Below are 18,316 nucleotides of genomic sequence, written 5' to 3' on the forward strand. Positions count from 1 at the left end.
ATATATGTATATTCAAATTTGTTGTCTCTGGAGAGGACTGAAACTATACAACTGTTTCTCAGGGGAGAAAAAATATGTACATGTATATATTATATCCTCCTTAAAACATGTATATGTATGTACTATTACCTCCTTATTGGTTTCATTTTAACTAACTCAACACTAAAATTAAAGTTTCTTTCTTTTTACCTAATTTTATTTGCTAAATGGCCCCATGAATCCCTAAGTTAATCATTTCTACTCTTCTAACTTATAATGTACTTATAATGATCTGCTCAGAGAAGGTCTTCCTCTTTGTTACCTCATATGAACAATTAGACTCTTCTTAGTTGCCCCAGATCAATTTCACATCTTGCCCTTATATGTTAAACATCATCTTGCTTCCTATAAACAATTTTTTTTTACTCTCTCTTTTCTGTATGTTATAGAGCACTGAAATGTTGACAGAATTTAAGTTCAGTGTGTGTACTCACACTGATTCTGGTCGTAGTGATATGTAATGTCGGTGGAACCGCCCACTGTAACAGGAAGAAATCAACATGTAGGAATTCTGCTCAGTATCTCTAAGCAGCATTAACTGACTGAACAGCATACCAGGGACACAAAAATCATTGAATTGCTAAAGTAAGACTTGGCAATTTGTCTTTTCCCCTTTAAAGCATTCTGGTAGTGGAGGATTAGAATAAGGAGGGAGCAAACACTGTAATAATTGGGGTCAGCAAATAAACCTGCATTCCAGTCATTAATACCAAGCCACTGGTGACTGAGTATTCAGCACATGCTTAATTACTATTCTCAGTTGAGAGAGTGGAGACATTCCCCAGAACTGCCTCTTTATATGGTTTTCACGGAACTAACCTGTAAAACACATTTTCTCCTAGACAGAAGAACCTCGTAAATTCACCTCTCTTTTCTTCCATTCCAGTCTCTAGTCTGCATTTCATTAGGCCTGTTTCCAATACTGTTTTAGAGGTTTTTGTGAGGCTTTTTGGCGTAAAAGACTTAAGAAAAAAAAAATCAACTTATTCAGGAAGATTCTTTTACTTTTCTTGTTTCAGTTATACCCCATATAATTTCATAGACAGGGTTTAAAAAATTTTTAATCCTAGGGTTATAATTCTCTTTTTAATTTTATAAATAAGGGAACCCTCAGTGAGAAAGCAACTTTCCCAGAGTAGAAATGTACCACAAACAACAAAATAAATCACACTTCATCATTGGCTTTTACTCTTCTAAAGGAAATTTTCTCACAATTTATTGTTGACATGTCGCACGATGTAGTTTTTGTTGTTGTTCAGGCTGTCCTGTGTACTGTAAGATGTTTAGCAGTATCCCTGGTCTGTATTCACTGGATGCTAGGAGCGCCTGCGTACATCCAGGGATGACAATCAGGAATGCTTTCAGACATTCCCCTTTGCCATTATTATTGTGTGTGCTAAAACCACATCTTTGCTCTGCCAAATTTATTTTATTTTCTTCCCATTATACGTACTTTCCTTTAGGGTGCTGATTTTCAAGGGTCAGTCTTGCTACTGTCTGAATGTTTGTCTTCCCCAAATTCACATGTTGAAATCTTAATGCCCTAATGCCCTAATAGCATTAGAAAGTGAAACCTTTGGAAAATAATTAGGTCATAAGGGCTCTGCTCTCATAAATGAGATTAATACAAAAGGCTTGAGAGAGCTCCCTAGACACTTTTGCCATGTGAAAATACAAGAAATTTGCAACCTGGACAGGGGCCCTCACTGGACCATGCTGGCACCCTAGTCTTGGACTTCCAGCCTTTAGAACTGGGAGAAATAAGTTACTTTAACATGCTTATGAGCATTCGAGGCTGCAGCATTTTGTTATAGCTTGTTAAACTTTAAAAGGTTTTCCCTGAAGCCTTAGGTCTGGTCTCTATTGCCCATTAACTTCTTAGCCAACGTTATATGGGTCATGGTAGATTTGCATACATTATATATGTCACAAATTTGTTAAATCCAAATTTACTATTCATGGGGGGAGGGTATAGCTCAGTGGTAGAGTGCATGTCTAACATGCATAAGGTCCCAGTTTCAATCCTCAGTACCTCCATTATAAACAAACAAATAAACAAACAAACCTAATTACCCTCTCAAAAAACACTAAATTACTATTCATTTTAAGATTCGCAAATGTCGCTTGATTCTTGTAAAACAAAATGATAGTATTTGCAATCAAAGAGCTTATGGAGGAAAGACATCATCTGCTTGTAGGATCTACATTGGTCTTTGTTTCATTCCTATTCATATATGGATGTAGTATACAAAAAGACATACAGGCACAGAGCTGCTTCTATGCATAATCATCTGTTCTGCAGCAGCTAGAACAATAACATGACTGTACTAAAAACATTTACATTTGTTTTATTGCTTTTTTTACTTATAAATCAGGTAGGAAGGGACAAAATGTTTTGTCAGTTCAATTTCTATATAACTAGCTTTCTGATTGTCCCAAATGAATTGAATAATTATTGATTCACAGAAACAGACGCAATGATTGAAATGTACTGATGTAACATAATGATGTAATGATGTTAATTTCACACACAGGCAGTGGGAAAACCATTTTTTAAAAATTTTATATAAACTAATTTATCTATAGAGATTAAGGATTTTTTCCATGTGGTTAGTTGGAAACTTTCATATGTCTGTAAAGCCAAATTGTATTTAGAAATAAAAATGCATATGGAAGAAATTGGCTGAGTTTACACGGGAAGAAATTCACTAAAGCACGAACTATACCACAGAAGCATTGATGCTAGAGGAACAAAGGAGAAGAGAGAAAATGTGTTCATAAAATCCATTGTAGAATTTCCTTTCTAATTTGAGAAACTAATGCACAAATATAAAACATAACACCTTAGAGCTTACTGGTAAGTAATGTTATGGCCAAAGTGCTTAACAGTTAAAAATTTCCAGTGATGGCAAGAGGAAGATAGGAATGATCAATAGCAACCATGGTTTATCTCTGGAGTTCCATGAAATCTCCAGATGTGCAACACAAGTATAAATATGACCACACTCATCTTTGCAAGTTTACTCAATAACATGAAACTGTATCTGTTTGCCTCTATATCTCAGTATTTACGTAACTTATAGTACCACAGAACAGTTCATTTTGGTAAGGTTACTGTTTTCTTATGGAAATAAATCCTAGCATTATGATTTTGGCCATCATGTTAAAAATTAAGCAATACAGATGCAATAGTGTTCAGTGTTTTCCCTTCTTTATAAGCTATGATCTTCATCTATATGTTTGGGAGAGTGAAAATGAAATTTTCATGAATGTTGTATGTCTTATTCTTTTCTTTGTAACCACACTTGAAAAAGGGAAGCTTTTTTGTAAGAACATCCTGGAGGCAAACATTTGAATTACTAAAGAAATTGCAGGGGGTAAGTTATAGCTCAGTGATAGAACATGTGCTTAGCATGCACAAGGTTCTGGGTTCAATCCCCAGCACCTCCATTAAAATAAATAAATTAAATAAAAACCTAATTACCACCCCTCCAAAAAAAGACTAATTGAAATTAATTAATTAAAATAAAAAATAAATTACATACCCAGTAAAAGTAGTCTACACACATTGTTAATAGCTATAAAACAGGATTTGGAATAGAACTTCTTTCTTTTTTCAGTCTTCCAGAATTGTGGCTAAATCCTAAAGCAGAGGACAAAGGAGACTCTAATAGCAAATTATTAATGTTTTATACAAAATCAATATAAAAAGCTGTGTAGTATAGACTAACAATGAATTTAAAATGCCCTTTTATAAATATTCTATTTAAAATACCAATATAACATGATATATTTAGAAATAAATCTACCATTGCTTTAAATCTTTAAGGTGAAAATTATAAAAATTTAAAGAAATATATAATACATATTTCTAATAACAATCATACCTACAAATTTAATTTCCAGAATACGTAAGAATTACAATGCACTGAGATGAAAAAACCTGGGGAAAAAAGGCAAAACACATGAACAAGAATTTTATTGGCAAAGAACCATATTTTTGTTTAGAAGCATACAAAATAAAACCACAAAGAGATATAATTTTGCCATCTTCAGGTTGACAAATGATAGCAAGAGACAGAGACAGACTGGAAAGAAGAAAAGGAGAAAAAGAGGGAGAGAGAGGGAAAAATGGTCATCAACCAGTGTTTGTAAGTGGACAGAGCTCTTATTTGTCACAGCAACTTTTAAAACTGTTTGATATTACGTATTAAAGTAAAAATGACTATACACTACTACGCAGAAAATTTTTTGCTAAGTATATGTTTTAGAGAAACTCTTGCCCATTTGCACAATAATGCATTTTCATTTGTTGAAAATTATTTGAATTTCCACCTTATGCAAGGCACTGATGGAGACATTCATGGAGCCTACATTCCAATGGGAGGAGATAAGTATTAAACCAAATAAGTAATATCATTCTGATGTTGATTAAAAAAAATAAAATAAAGCAGGCAAGAGTAATGAATAGTAGAGACTGATATGGGAAATTTTCTCTAAAAATGGCAATTGGAGACAAGATCTGAATGAGATATAAGAGACAGCTGTGCACATCTGGGAATGAGGATTCCAAGCAGATGACACAGCATGTACAAAGTTGCCCAAACATGATTGCCTAGAGAGTTTGAGAAGAAGAGCACTTCAGAAATGTTTATAGTGGCTAATTTTCTTAAAGAAAAAATTGACACAACTTTATATTAACAATAGAATGGATAAATTAGGCTACACTTATATAAAAGAATGTTAGATGGCAGTGAAGATAAATTAATAAACCTGATAATTATTAACTATCTATTAAAAAGTCTGATTCCATTTTTGATATTTGACTGGTGACAGCTCCTCCCTCTTCCTTCCTGCCCAAACCTGTGAAAATTAATAAGAAAGCTCAGGGGCTCCCTTCTTTGGCAACACTGGGAAGTTCAAACTTACAATACTGTAATTTATAATGGAAATATATATTTGGTCTTCTGGCACAGAGCTCCTAAAACCATTTGGAATCTCCTGTGCTGAGCACAATAAAAATGTCTTTTGGCATGTTAATAAAGTGACTTTTGGACCACACCTAAGGATTTGGGTGGACTACCAGGAGAACTAGCCCAGTGATTAGAAAGTGGGAACTTTCAGTCCCACCCCTCTAACCTCTGGGGACAGGAGAGGGGCTGGAGGTTGAACAGACTGCCAGTGGCCAATGATTCAATCAATCATACTTACGTAATGAAATCTCCATAAAAACAGAAAAGAATGGGGTTCAAAGAGCTTCCCACTTAGGGAAACAGAATGCTTCCACATGCCAGGCCCCAAATGCCGTGAAGACAGAAGCTCCTCTGTTCACGACCTCCCACCATATAACCGTTCATCTGGCTGTTGAATTGTATCTTTTCATAAACTTTGCAATAAACCAGTAATCTAGTGAGTAAACCTGTTTCTTGGATTCCAACAAGACTCTAGCAAATTAATCAATCCCAAGGAGGGGGCTGCAGGAAGCTCTGACTTACAGCTCATTGGTCAGAAGCAGGTCACAACCTAAACTTCAGACTGGCTCTGAAGTGGGGGGCAGTCTTGTTGGACTGAGCCCTCAACGTGTGGAATCAGATGCTATCTCTGGGTACAGGGTCCCCCTGGGTGGCAACTCCCATAAGGAAAGGGCAGTCACTAAGTTTTACTCTCCTAAAAGCAGGTGGTTTGCTAGGACCCTAAAAAATGCTTTGCTGCTACTGTTACCTATTCCTCTTTTATCAGAAGATCATGATCTTTGGGGTCACAATAAAAAATTCCAAGGTACCATCCTGGCACAATCAATGAATTCAAACATGACTTAAGACTAAGTCCCTAAACTCAATAAAGCTACCATTGTTGTGAGGGAAGTTCCTAACCCTTATGATACTTTCTTGAGACTCTCTGGAGGAAAAAACATAAATATAAACGGAGTGAAGAGGACTCAACTAAATCCCCTGCATTACATTCAGTAACTGTTAAAGAAAACAAAAACAAAAGCAAAAAACAACTGAACAGAGCGGGAGGAAACAAAAACCTGAATCATATGTCTGCAGGTTTCTGATTTAAATTAGATATTCAACACTCACTAGAAGAATTTATATGAGCAGAAATATCAAATGGCACTGATGGTCCTTGCGCTTCTACTAAATAGGTTATACATTAATTTTATCATGTGTTGAAAGGTACCAATTGACAAACTTCCATGGGCTTAATTAACACAGGGGCTTAAATTATAGTTTAGTCTGTGAGTCCTAATAATTTTAAACAAAATATCCTCTTTAATCTAAGGGAAGTTACCAAAGATAAAATAGAGGAAAGCAGGTGTACTTCGCCTTAACCGTCAGAACTCGTGTCTTTCCCCATGGTCGTAGTGCCCGTTGCCTTAAAATGTCTTGGCACGGATGGATACACTCTGACTCAACAAGCAAAATATTAAAGTAAACAGTCATGAATAGTAACTAATAATAATAAGTTACATTAAATTTGAATTAGGATTTTAGCCCTTAAAATCCCCTTGACAAAATACATCTCAATATAACTTAAAACAAGACCTTCAAAGATTGAAACTGATTATATAAGGCCTGTTTAGATAAGAGGTGATTATCCCCACTGCTTCTCTACTTAACAGTTCGATATGGCCTCTTCTTAAACCTGGAAAGAATGACTGGTGCTTCATGATAGATTGGCTCCCATGCTCAATATCATTGAATTTACTTACTCCATTCAGTCAGGAACTGGTAGATCCTTTGTCATAGATTTGGTGATATTCTTCTCAGGGACTATTTCACCAGCATTTCAACCACAGTGTGCCTTCACCTTCAAAAAGACATGGTATACCTTTACCTAGCAACTCGTGGGGTACAATAGCCTTGCCGTCACACGCAATTCTTGCAGCCAAGATCTCAACCACATCAGCTTTCTCCAGGAACACAGATAAATCATCATAGCAATTCCATCTTTCTGTTAGTTGACTCATTTGACATGCAGAGTCAGGACATCCAAATATCCACAGAGGATGTTTAAGAAGGAATGAACCACCGCCACACGTAAAGTACTAGTTCCCAACATCTCAGTACATTTCTGAGAATCACCTGGTCAGTGGAGATGTTTCATCCCTGACATTGATAAGAAAGAGCAGCTAAACCAGCACCCATAATATTAAAATGAACTCAATATCTTTTAGGGCTTTTTGGGTTCTGAAAAAAAACATGTTTCTAATTTTAAATTTTATCAAAGCCTAGGAATGCTCTTATTCATAATTTGACCCTCTTTGAATGTCCCTCCTTCCAACCAAAAAACTCTAGAGTCTGTCTAAATTACATTGCAGCAGATACTCCAAATATTTCCCCCCAGATACCCCTTCATTCTACAGAATAGAGGAAATTCCTTTCATGCCTCCTAGACTCCTAGGGCCAACTGATGGTCATAAAACTTCCATAGGCTTCCCAATGCAAGAAACTCTTCTTTGTTGCATGTTACCTGACATTAGGGCAAAAATTGCTGGATATATACATGGATCTTATTGAAAGAGAAGCTTTCACAAGCATTAAACATGGAAGCTTCTATACCCAACTGCCCATTATGAGTTAGGCTGGGGAAGAAGCACTCCAGAAGCTTGACATGGCCTCTTGCTAAATGAAAACAGTGTTAATAGGATAGAACGAATCCTGGGCCCTCTAGCATATTCCTTACACAAGGGGGTGGCTTGGCTATCCTTAGTAGCTTTCAGATGCCATGATGTGGATGAAGTCATTCCTCTACCAAATCTTTTGATTACGTGAGAGTCCATTGGGATTAACTGACTGAATATCAAAGAGAATTCATATAATATGTGAATGGCAGCCCCGTCATTACATGTGCTAGAGCCCTCAGGGGAGTCAGCACCATCCTCTCCTTAACCATGTATCAAGACCAAGACACCTGGGTCAGTACAACTGGCCAAGCTTTGGGCAGCCAATCTTAATAATGGATGGCTTGGGCAGCAACAGCCCCATCTGCACATTTTGACAGGCAGTAGGACCATTTTCAATGGTATGACCATCTGATCTGGCCAATAGCCAAAACAACAATTCCTTATCCAGGCTGCCCCATCTGGGAATAAAGATCATTGAAAATCTCTTACTTCATAGATACCCAAAATATAAAGCACAATCATACATGTCTTTGCATGCACTAAAGTCACAATACACAGCTTCATCAAGACACTCCTTATCCCCTTTAGAGTTCAAGATATCATTGACAGTTACCAGGGCACACATTTCACGTCTCAAAATACTCAATGCTGAGCTCTCAAACAGCCATTCACTGTGACTTTGACATCCCTAAGTGGCCTCAGGTTACCAGACTGATAATGTGCCAGCTGTATAGCTTATTTAAATAAAATTCAATCAAATAAAACATGAGGAACATGGCATAGCTCATTAATCTCCAGGACTAAATAAAAGTCTGGCTCCCTTTTTGATGTTTGACTGCTAAGAACTTCTAAGCCCTCCCTTTTCTTCTTTTCATCTTCCCTCACATGTGGTCAACCCCAAGATAAAATCCAAGTGCTTCCTCTTTTTGCACTGGTAAGAACACCAACCCTCACCCTGGCCTCACCCCAACCATAATAATGACCAGAACCATTCTCTGCTCTTTTTGTTCTCAAGCCATTTTCAGACTTGCATGGGAACCTGCCTGGCTCCCTTTAGAAAGCCTCAGTGTGAGTAATAAAACTTTCAGTACTGTCTTGTTGTGTGTGTGTTTGTATGTATGTACAAGTGTGTGTAGTGTACATATAATATTTGTGTATAATATAAATATAACATATATTTCCACATACATGAAAATATGTATATATATGGAAGATTACAGATAAATGCAATTAAAGTTAGCATGAATTCACAAGAGTGGCTATATAGGCAGTGAGGGTGGTAGATGAACATAAAATATATAGAAAATAGATACAGGATATATAGAAAATTTTTAAAAGATTAGAAATGTTGTATTTTCTAAGCTGGTTGGTAGGCACATTGAAAACCATTTTTCCTTCAAACACTTAACTTGAATGTTTGCATTCAATTGTAGAATGCAAAGAGGATAATATCAACATTCCAGTCATAGGAAAAATGAAAATGAAAACTTGAATTTGAAGGGAAGACAAATTTCAGGCATTTGAAAGGAAATTTGAAAGGTTTAAAAATTTTTTAGTTGTACATGAACAATAAAGAGTTTCCACAGCAATACAGACGAGATACTATCTATCTAACGAATAGCCCTCATCACTGGAATTTGAATTGTTCCTTATCTATTTATCATATGGCAATATTAACTTCAACAATGAAAACTTTAAAAATTAAAGCAAACTAAAATATTTTCAAGTGACTTAGGAAAAATTTAACTTAACACTAATGGCCTGCATTCTCATTGTGCTTAATACAGATTATAATTTTTATATACTATTAAATTATGACTGAATGTCACTGACATATGATGAGTTTAATATCTTCAAGAGTTAGATTTAAAGTCAGAGTTCAGAGGTAAAATCTTGCTGTGTTAAATAATTTCTATGGCCCTCTGTTTCCCCATCCATAAAACAAGGATAATAACAACCTTTGCAAGAGGTTTGCTGTAAGGAATAAAAGATAATAAAAGTGAAAATGACTTTCACAGTGTCTGACTTACATAAGGGATTCAATACATTTTTGACATGATTTAGGAATGTTCTTAAAATAAGAAAATATTTTAAATATATATGCGTGCTTCACTGCTCCCTAATGAAACAGTGTAGAACTGGTTCTTGCCTCTTGAACACTGACATAAATTTAGACTATTTATTAAGTGCCTGCAAGTTTAGGAACAATGAGAAGGGTCAGCATGATGAGTTTCATAAGACAGGAATCAGGGAACACTCAGGGACCAATAACATCAAAATTCCAGCATTCATGTATTTCTCAGGAACACAAATTTGTTGCTGGGGGTGAAAAGAGTGACAAAGGACTGGCTCCCAGTTCTGATCAAATTGTTAATTTGAATTACCTGACTATTGCTATTTAAGACTGAACTTCTGTCGAACTTCCTGATATTCTGAATTTATCCCATGTCATCTCTGCTTCATGTTTGAACCCATCCTTAAAAATTTGTGTGTATGTCTTTTCACATCTATATGTGACTTCTGCTTGATTTCTGTGAAGATCCAAAACAGAAGAGAGTGGAAATTACAAGTCTAGCTAGGGCAGAGGTCATGCCCAGTGGAGACAGCAATGGAGCTACTCAGGAAGGAAGTTCAGGTGACCAAACAGAAGGACGTCTTTGGTATCAAGTTCCAGTGAGAAACAGAAGTTGTACTGAGCACTCCATTCAGAGGCCAGTGCTGCTATACGGTGGATGATCCTGTTAATTGTAGCCTGATTTGGATACATTTAAAATTAAACCCCTAGTGGATGAGTATAGCTCAGTGGTAGAGCACATTCTTAGCATGCATGAGGTCCTGCGTTCAATCCCCAGTACTTCCACTAAATAAATAAATTAGTAATAAAAATAAACTCCAATAACTTTTGAGGCCCATTGGGAAGTATTCAATTGAATAACGCCCTGCAGAGATGCTACCTGATGTTGATCTTTTATTCGTTATCCTCAGCCCCATCCTGGCATAGGAAATTTGGGTGTTGCTGGAGACAGAAGGGACTTTGTAGCTTTCATTTGTAATTTAGCCTTTATTCTCTAAGCCTGAACTTAAAATTTTTAAAAAATAATTTCTACCTCTGTAGTTTAGCCACAATTACCAAATGGGTTTTTTCAAAAGTATCTTAAAAATACTGTAAGGATGGTGTTGGAGAAGGTCATCAGGGAGGATGTGACCATGACCTCTGATTGACCTGTGAGCTTGACCCGGGCAGTCACAGACTCCTTACCCCCTCCCCAGTCCTTGTGATGTATGTTTGCCCATCTTCCTGTAGCTGGAGCTGTTCCAGGGATGTATCCTTGAGAGAATAAGGTGTTGTGGAGACCATCTGGGCTGTGTAGTAACTGATCCTTATTAAAGTCTATATAAACTTTTAAGATTCTGGTGGGTGGATGCAGAGATCTACAAGCCTTGTGTGTGAATTCTCTTGCTTATTCTTTTATTTTAATTGAAGCATAGTTGATTTATGGTGCTGTAAAGTGGTGTACAGCACTGTGGTTTAGAATATATATATATATATTAAAATAATTAACAGTTTAATCTACGAAACAGAAAATTATGGGTATTATGGAAACTCTTTTATTCATTCTCTTTCTTTCTCTCTCTCCCCCGTCTCTTTCTCTTTCTCTCTCCATCCATCCATTTGTCCATCTATCCATCTCTATACTTCTCTATTTAGCCTGCCATTTATTTGGATAATGCTAAACATATAGCTGCTTTTCAGTTCTATTATTAAAAAGAAATAGGATGAAACTCTACTCATTTAGAATAATAGATAAAAATTAACTATAGATAAAAAGGACACATAAATGCTTTAAGTCTGAAAGAACAAATAAGTAGCTTTCCTTTTGAAAGTGGCTAACACATCATTCTAAGAAACTTTCTCTGAAAATTTGTTGTGATATGTACAAATTCTTTCAGGGTAGTTCTCAGTATTTTGAGAGAGATTAAGAATAAACTGAGTACAAAGGGAAATGCAGTGTAATGCATCTAAAAAATATATTATTAGATATATATTTCAGTCACTTCTTTTTGTGTACAAAATGAGTATTTGTTTTTCCTAAAAGGACATCACATTATTAAATCTTGAAACTGTCCTCTAGAAAATTGACCTCTGAAATATCTTATTATTAATTAACTAAATAGATAATTTAAATGTTTGACATAGTACTATATATAGCAATATATATGTTACTTTATAGATTTATATATATTATATATAATAAATAATATATTATATAAATATAATTATATTTTCTTAAAAAACATTCTTTTCTACTATATTATATATTATTACTAATATACATTACTACATTTTTTAGTATTATTAATGCTATTGATTTATTTTTTCCAGTAAAGTTGAACACTGCAATCTATGCATACATATTAGAATTGGTTTACATATCTGTAACTGATAATAGAAAGGAGTATTGGTGGTCATTTCAGTTCTTGACATACCAAAATATGTAATTTACATATTGTATTACATACAAAATTTTTATCTCTTTGGATCAAAATGTAATTTATCAGACATATGTTGAAGCATTTAAATTTTTTTTCAAAAGCATCAAATTTAACAGAAAATCCAGGTTTCAGATGATGTCATCAGACAATTCAAAATTAAGGCTTTAGTAACTGATGAGTAACTAGTACAATTTGAGCCCATGAGCATGGCTGATGCCAGCAAATGTCTTCACTCTGCTCAAAACTAGTGAATTGGCTCAGGCCACAGGAAAAAGAATATTTAAAGAAATAAGAAGGAATTGTCATGCAGACATGTCATGTCATGCAGACATATCACGTCATGCAGACATGTCACGTCATGCAGACATGTCATGTCATTTTAGACCCCAATGTTGCCAGTTGTAACTAAATGAAATCTATCACCCTCATTGGTGACAAACAGCTGGCAGGCATGCTCACTCTTAGCATTCTCTCACTTAGCATATTATTTATGAATCTATTTAGTTCTTAAAATGCTTAAGTATGATGAACAGAATAGAGAGATGATTATTTCTCCATGCCATACGTGCACAAAGGAAGCATGAATGCACATTTTAAATAATAATTGGCTGAAAGGCCTTGACTGCCATGCTTTGGCAAATATGTTTCTGCTCTCTTCATATTGTAATTAAATATGCAAAGCTTGGTTCTTTTGGCCTATTTTTTTATGACTTGCTATTTCATGGAAGTTTCAAAATAGTCTGCAAACAGAAAAGACCTATTCTGTCCTTTATAAAACAATGCAGAAAAATGTTTATATTTCCAAGCCTGAAAAATATTACTTGAAATTAGTGGCATTTATTCTAAGGGAAGTCAATAGATCACAAGTCATAGCAGTTAATTTAATTAATTCTGGGAGTTTATTGTTACCGAGACTGCTAATGTTCCTCAACTCCCTCCCCTCAATCAATGTTTCTTGTATTTTTGTTTTTCCATAGGTTATATGGTTACTTTTAAATCAAAATTTCTTAGGTTATCTGAACTTTGCCTGATAATCATGCAAGATGCTATCTTTGTTTCAAAGGATCAAAGCTTATGACAGTGTAACACACTTTTATTCACACATATTTGCTTTAATAATGTCAAAAGACATAATGTACTACTCAACGTGTGAGACTTTATAGGAATCATATCCACTCCTGAGGGGCTTATTTGGACTTAGAGTACCCACCTCCCACTGAGTTAATTTTGACCCAATTTTTCCTTTACACGATATAGATTTAATAGTTAAATGATTTCCCTGCTGAAAAAATAGCAGCTTAACTAGTTAAATTTGAATAAATGGAATAATACATTTGAAAGAGGTTGGGGGCTATAAAACACTCTTAAATGTCAATTATTACTACTATTTTTGTTATACTTATACATTTCAGAAAGCAGTCAGCCTAGTTGAGCTCAGTGTAAATTGTTATTATTTTTGTTACACCTTCACCTTTTAGAAAACAGTCAGATCAGTTGATCTCAGTACCAATTAGTGTGATACTTCATTTAATTTCCTACTGGTCCTATTACAAAATTTAAAACATAATTCACTGACCTCTACACAGAGAGGAAGAATGGAGGGGGCCAGAATGAGGGAGAGGAGGGGATGCTTCTAGAGAGAAAGAGTAGAGATATGTGCTCATAAATCCACAGTTGCCAAAAAACATCCCACCAACAACTTACAACATCCTCTTTTGTCACTTTCAAGTAGTAACATGAAGGCAGGAAGTTACTCCGCCGTTTCCTTAATAGAGAATAAAATGTTAACTTCATATATTCATGAGGGAGCAGTCTTATTTAAATTTTATTTCAAGCTACAGAAGAAATTATGACCACAATAAATGCAATAATAACATTGATGAGTAAAGAATGTTAGCTAATGTTTATCAATTATGTGACACTTTGTTTAGACTTCACTTGCATCAACTCAGCGATCTAACACCAAGAATTTAAAATCATGTCAAGTTACTGAAGCTTAGACAAATTAAGAACTTGCCTAAGGTCATTCAAGTTGCATGTGGCATTGAAGAATTCTGTGGACTCCTGACTCCAGGAACACAATAACTAGCATGCACTGAAACTTTGCCACAATTACCAATAGTGAAATCTAATAGTGAGGCTCAAACCCACATTTGCCCCTTGGAATGTTGACTACTCTGTGAGAGTTTCAATACTGGAATACATATGGCTTTAGAACTCACTGAAGATCTTTAGATACTGCTAGTGTAGAAAAGCCGTACAGCGTTTTAGATTTAGTTGAAAAGTGCATATCATGAATACAGAATCAAAAAGATCATCTTCCCCGTGGAAGTAAATATACTGTCAACTAAGTCTTTGTGTCTAGGGCATTTTTATCACATTAGAGAGTACTTCATCAATAATACATTGGGCTTTTTTTAAAGGAAGCAGAAACCTTGTAAATTTCAAAGGGGTTAGTAGAAAATAAATGAGTAGTGAAACTGAGAACTACTCAGTCAACACTATCCAAGTTAGAAGTCTGCAAACGGTTTCCAAAATTAAGTAAATTGCAGAGAATAAATCGTACTAGAACCTGTTCACATTGATTTATTTTTCCCTTTCCTTTTTTTTTTTTTCCTTTTTTATTCTCCTCAGTGATTGTGCTGGTTTCTAAGCATCAAAACAGTAAGGGCATCAGGCTGAATCCTGATGTGACCTTGACTCTGTGGATGGAGCATCTCTTGTGTCTATGAGCTTGTTCGTTTGAGTGACTAACTGATTATGCTACTCCGGGTTAAGGAGAGACAGCACTGTCATGCTGGCTGAGAGCAACCACGGGTCTGTAGCTAGATTTGCTCACATTGAGTGGAATTCTTAGTCTCAGGCTAAAATAGGCACGGTGTTTCTTACAGATTATTTTGATTTTTGAATAAATTTATATTCATGCTGTCTATTAAAATGATCACAGGATATGCTGCTTTGTTGTTCATTGCAAACATATGTAAAGCAATTCATTATTAAAACTCTAGTAGATTGCTTATTTTTTCTTTAAAAAATTATTTTTAACAACTTTATTGAGGTATAGCTGATATATAAAATCTGCACATGTTTAGTGTATACAATTTGATGATAAAACCGATACTACAATCGAAGTGATATAGTCAATACATCTAAAAGTTACCTTATGATTCTTTGATTGTATTTATTTATGTAATTATGCATTTATTTATTCTGTGATGATAAGAACACAACATGAGACACATCCTCTGAACAAATTTTTAAGTGCACAATTCAGTGTTGTTAACTCTAGGCACTATGTTGTTTAGCAGAACTCTAGAACTTACTCATCTTGTGTTACAGAAGTTTTATACCCTTTGAACCACAACTCCTCATATCCTGCGTTCCTCCAGGCCCTGGCAACCACCATTCGACCTTCTACTTCCAGGAGTTTGGCTGTTGTAGATTCCCTTCTCTAAGTGGAAGTAGCAGTGCATGTTCATCGGTGACTGGCTTATTTCACTTACCATAATGTCCAGATTCATCTATGTTGTCACATATCGCAGGATTTCCTTCTTTTTTTTTAAAGATTGAATAATAGTCCATTATATGTATAAACTACCTCTTCCTTATCCATTAAGCTGTTGACGGACATTTGTATTGTCTCCAGGTCTTGGCTATTGTAGATAATGCTGCAGTGAACACGGGAGTGCAGATGTTTCTTTGAGACCCTGATTTTAATTCTTTTAGATAAATATCCTGAAATTGGTAGATTGCTTTTTGATTTTTAATCACTACAAAACTATCTTTAGAAAACTTGGTAGAACATGCAATACTTATAAGGAAATCAGTTTGACAAACTTCCGAAGAATCTGAATAGTTAGGTTTAGCCCCAAAGCTGGTCTTTCTCTGTTTTTTTTTATCTACAAGGCATCCAACTTCATAGTTTGTTGCATAGGTTTCTGTTGGTTATGTATTCACTTTAGTGACTAATGAATTTGTGAAATAGATAATTAAATTTTAAAAACTGTTGCATTTGTATCTTCGAACAGTTGGCTAATTGTCTTATTGGTCTGACCACAGAAAAAGCAAATTCTAAATAAAACACATAAATATATATGCATATATTATATTATAAATATTATGTATTATATTATATAAATATATAACTGTACATTATAAACATAATATAAATATGATATACAAATATATTCTAAATAGTATGTTTTATATATAATAAAGCATTCATATTATATATAGCATACTTATTTATATTATATGTTATATAAATATATACATATAAATCACATACAATTAATTACATATTATTTAAGTGATCTATCTTTGTGCTGCTCATTGAGTTAATAAAATGGATTATTTCACTGAATTAACACACATTTAAAGGAAGAGTGGAAAATTAACAATTTAATCTTTTAAACTGGATCTTTCTCTTGGATTTGTTTTTAATTGGTAGCTATTTCTCACACCTGTCTGTATTCAGATCACTTCCAACTCAAATGATTGAACTGAAAAAGCAAGACTTAATCACAGAGAAGCAAGTAATGTATCTCCTCTGCGCATTCCTGTATCCTTGGTTCACAGACAGTGCCTATTACACAAGAGGTGCTCAATGCATATTTGTTGAGTGATTAGAATGAATTCTGTTTCTTGTATGATTTAGATTCTTATCAAAAGCACTCTAGGTTTTTTAGCTGAGGTGAAGTAGTTGAATCCTCAGGTAGATATTACTTAGAAATAAGTAGGAAGTGTAAATGTGCCACATGAAAAAGAGTAACTGTACTGAAAATAAAGTTATTTTGCATCAGGACACTTCTATGAGCTTTTGAAAGCATTTGCAAGGCTGTGGTTTTGGTGAAAATATATATAAAGAGGTACAAAAATGAAGTTAAGTTGGACAGAATTTTGAAAGCATTTCAAAAATCAGTTTGCAATGGACTGAAGATAGCTAGCATCTGTTAGAGTGAATTGAAGGTTCCAATTTTTACTTTCCGAGTTTGAACGAGTCATTCTATAATGCTGGCATCACATTTCAAACAAAGTGTTACATCAATTAACTTCAAGCAATCTGTGCAATTTTTCTTAATCTTTCCAACAAGGCTACATAAATCCTATTGCTAACAAGGTCAAAGCGTGCTTCAAACTGAAAGCAAGACCACTGTCTTCAAACATAGGAGAGCATGAACAGATTTTCTACTCTCCATATTCACTACTATTTCATGATAGGATAATGTCTTGAAAACCTCTGTTACAGTGGGTAGGGGGTTTATCTCAGTGGTAGAGTGTGTGCTTGGTGTGCACGAGGTTCTGGGTTCAATCCCCAGTGCCTCTGTTAGGGGGAAAAAATAAAATAAAATGACCTTAAAAATAATTAAAGTCTATGACTCACTTGAAAAACAAGCACAAAAGTCTCAGTGGGAATCCTGGTTTACAGCTCAGATTTAGCAAGAAAGCAACCTGTCAGCAGATAGGAGGGATGTCTTGGAAAGCTAAATGTTGCCTGAAAAACATCAGATCTGCTTGTAAGTTGATTCATCCTTTCTCTCCCTCCATTCACTTTCTTCCCCTAGTGGGTTTCATATTGGTTCAAACATCAAGAGACATTCTATATCATCTAGGCCTACACTAGACTATTCTTGAAATTAAAGTTAAATTAAATTTGCATATCTGGCTTTTAGAGTTTCTCTTTCAATGTCCTCTGCCTATTTCATAAGGAATTTTGATCCCCAAGTGAAATTATTTTTCATATCTGTTAAATAATTTACTCTTTAACTGTTTTGGAAATGAAAGTAATGACGTAGAACCCAGGCTTAATTTCATCCTTACTGTGCTGACTGCTACCGATAATCAAATGAACTGATTACTTAACCTTCTAGAATGGTCTCTAAATTTGCCATTAATGGAGAATCTTTCATAAGCTAGTAAATCAGAAAGTTCTTATCATAAAGAGTTTGTGGAAAATGAAAATTGCCCTTAGTATTTCACTTCTGAATTACTTAGGAAGGCTGATCATTAACATAAATTAACTTATTTTCAGTGACTAATTGGGAACAGACTCATCCCTTCGTATCCCCTGGGGACTGGTTCCAGGCCCTCCTCAGATACCAAAATTTTTGTGTGCTTGAGTTCCATAGTTGGCTCTCTCAATCCACTGTTTGG

This window comes from Vicugna pacos, chromosome 1 (assembly GCF_048564905.1).
Source record: "Vicugna pacos chromosome 1, VicPac4, whole genome shotgun sequence".
NCBI classification, from domain to species: domain Eukaryota; kingdom Metazoa; phylum Chordata; class Mammalia; order Artiodactyla; family Camelidae; genus Vicugna; species Vicugna pacos.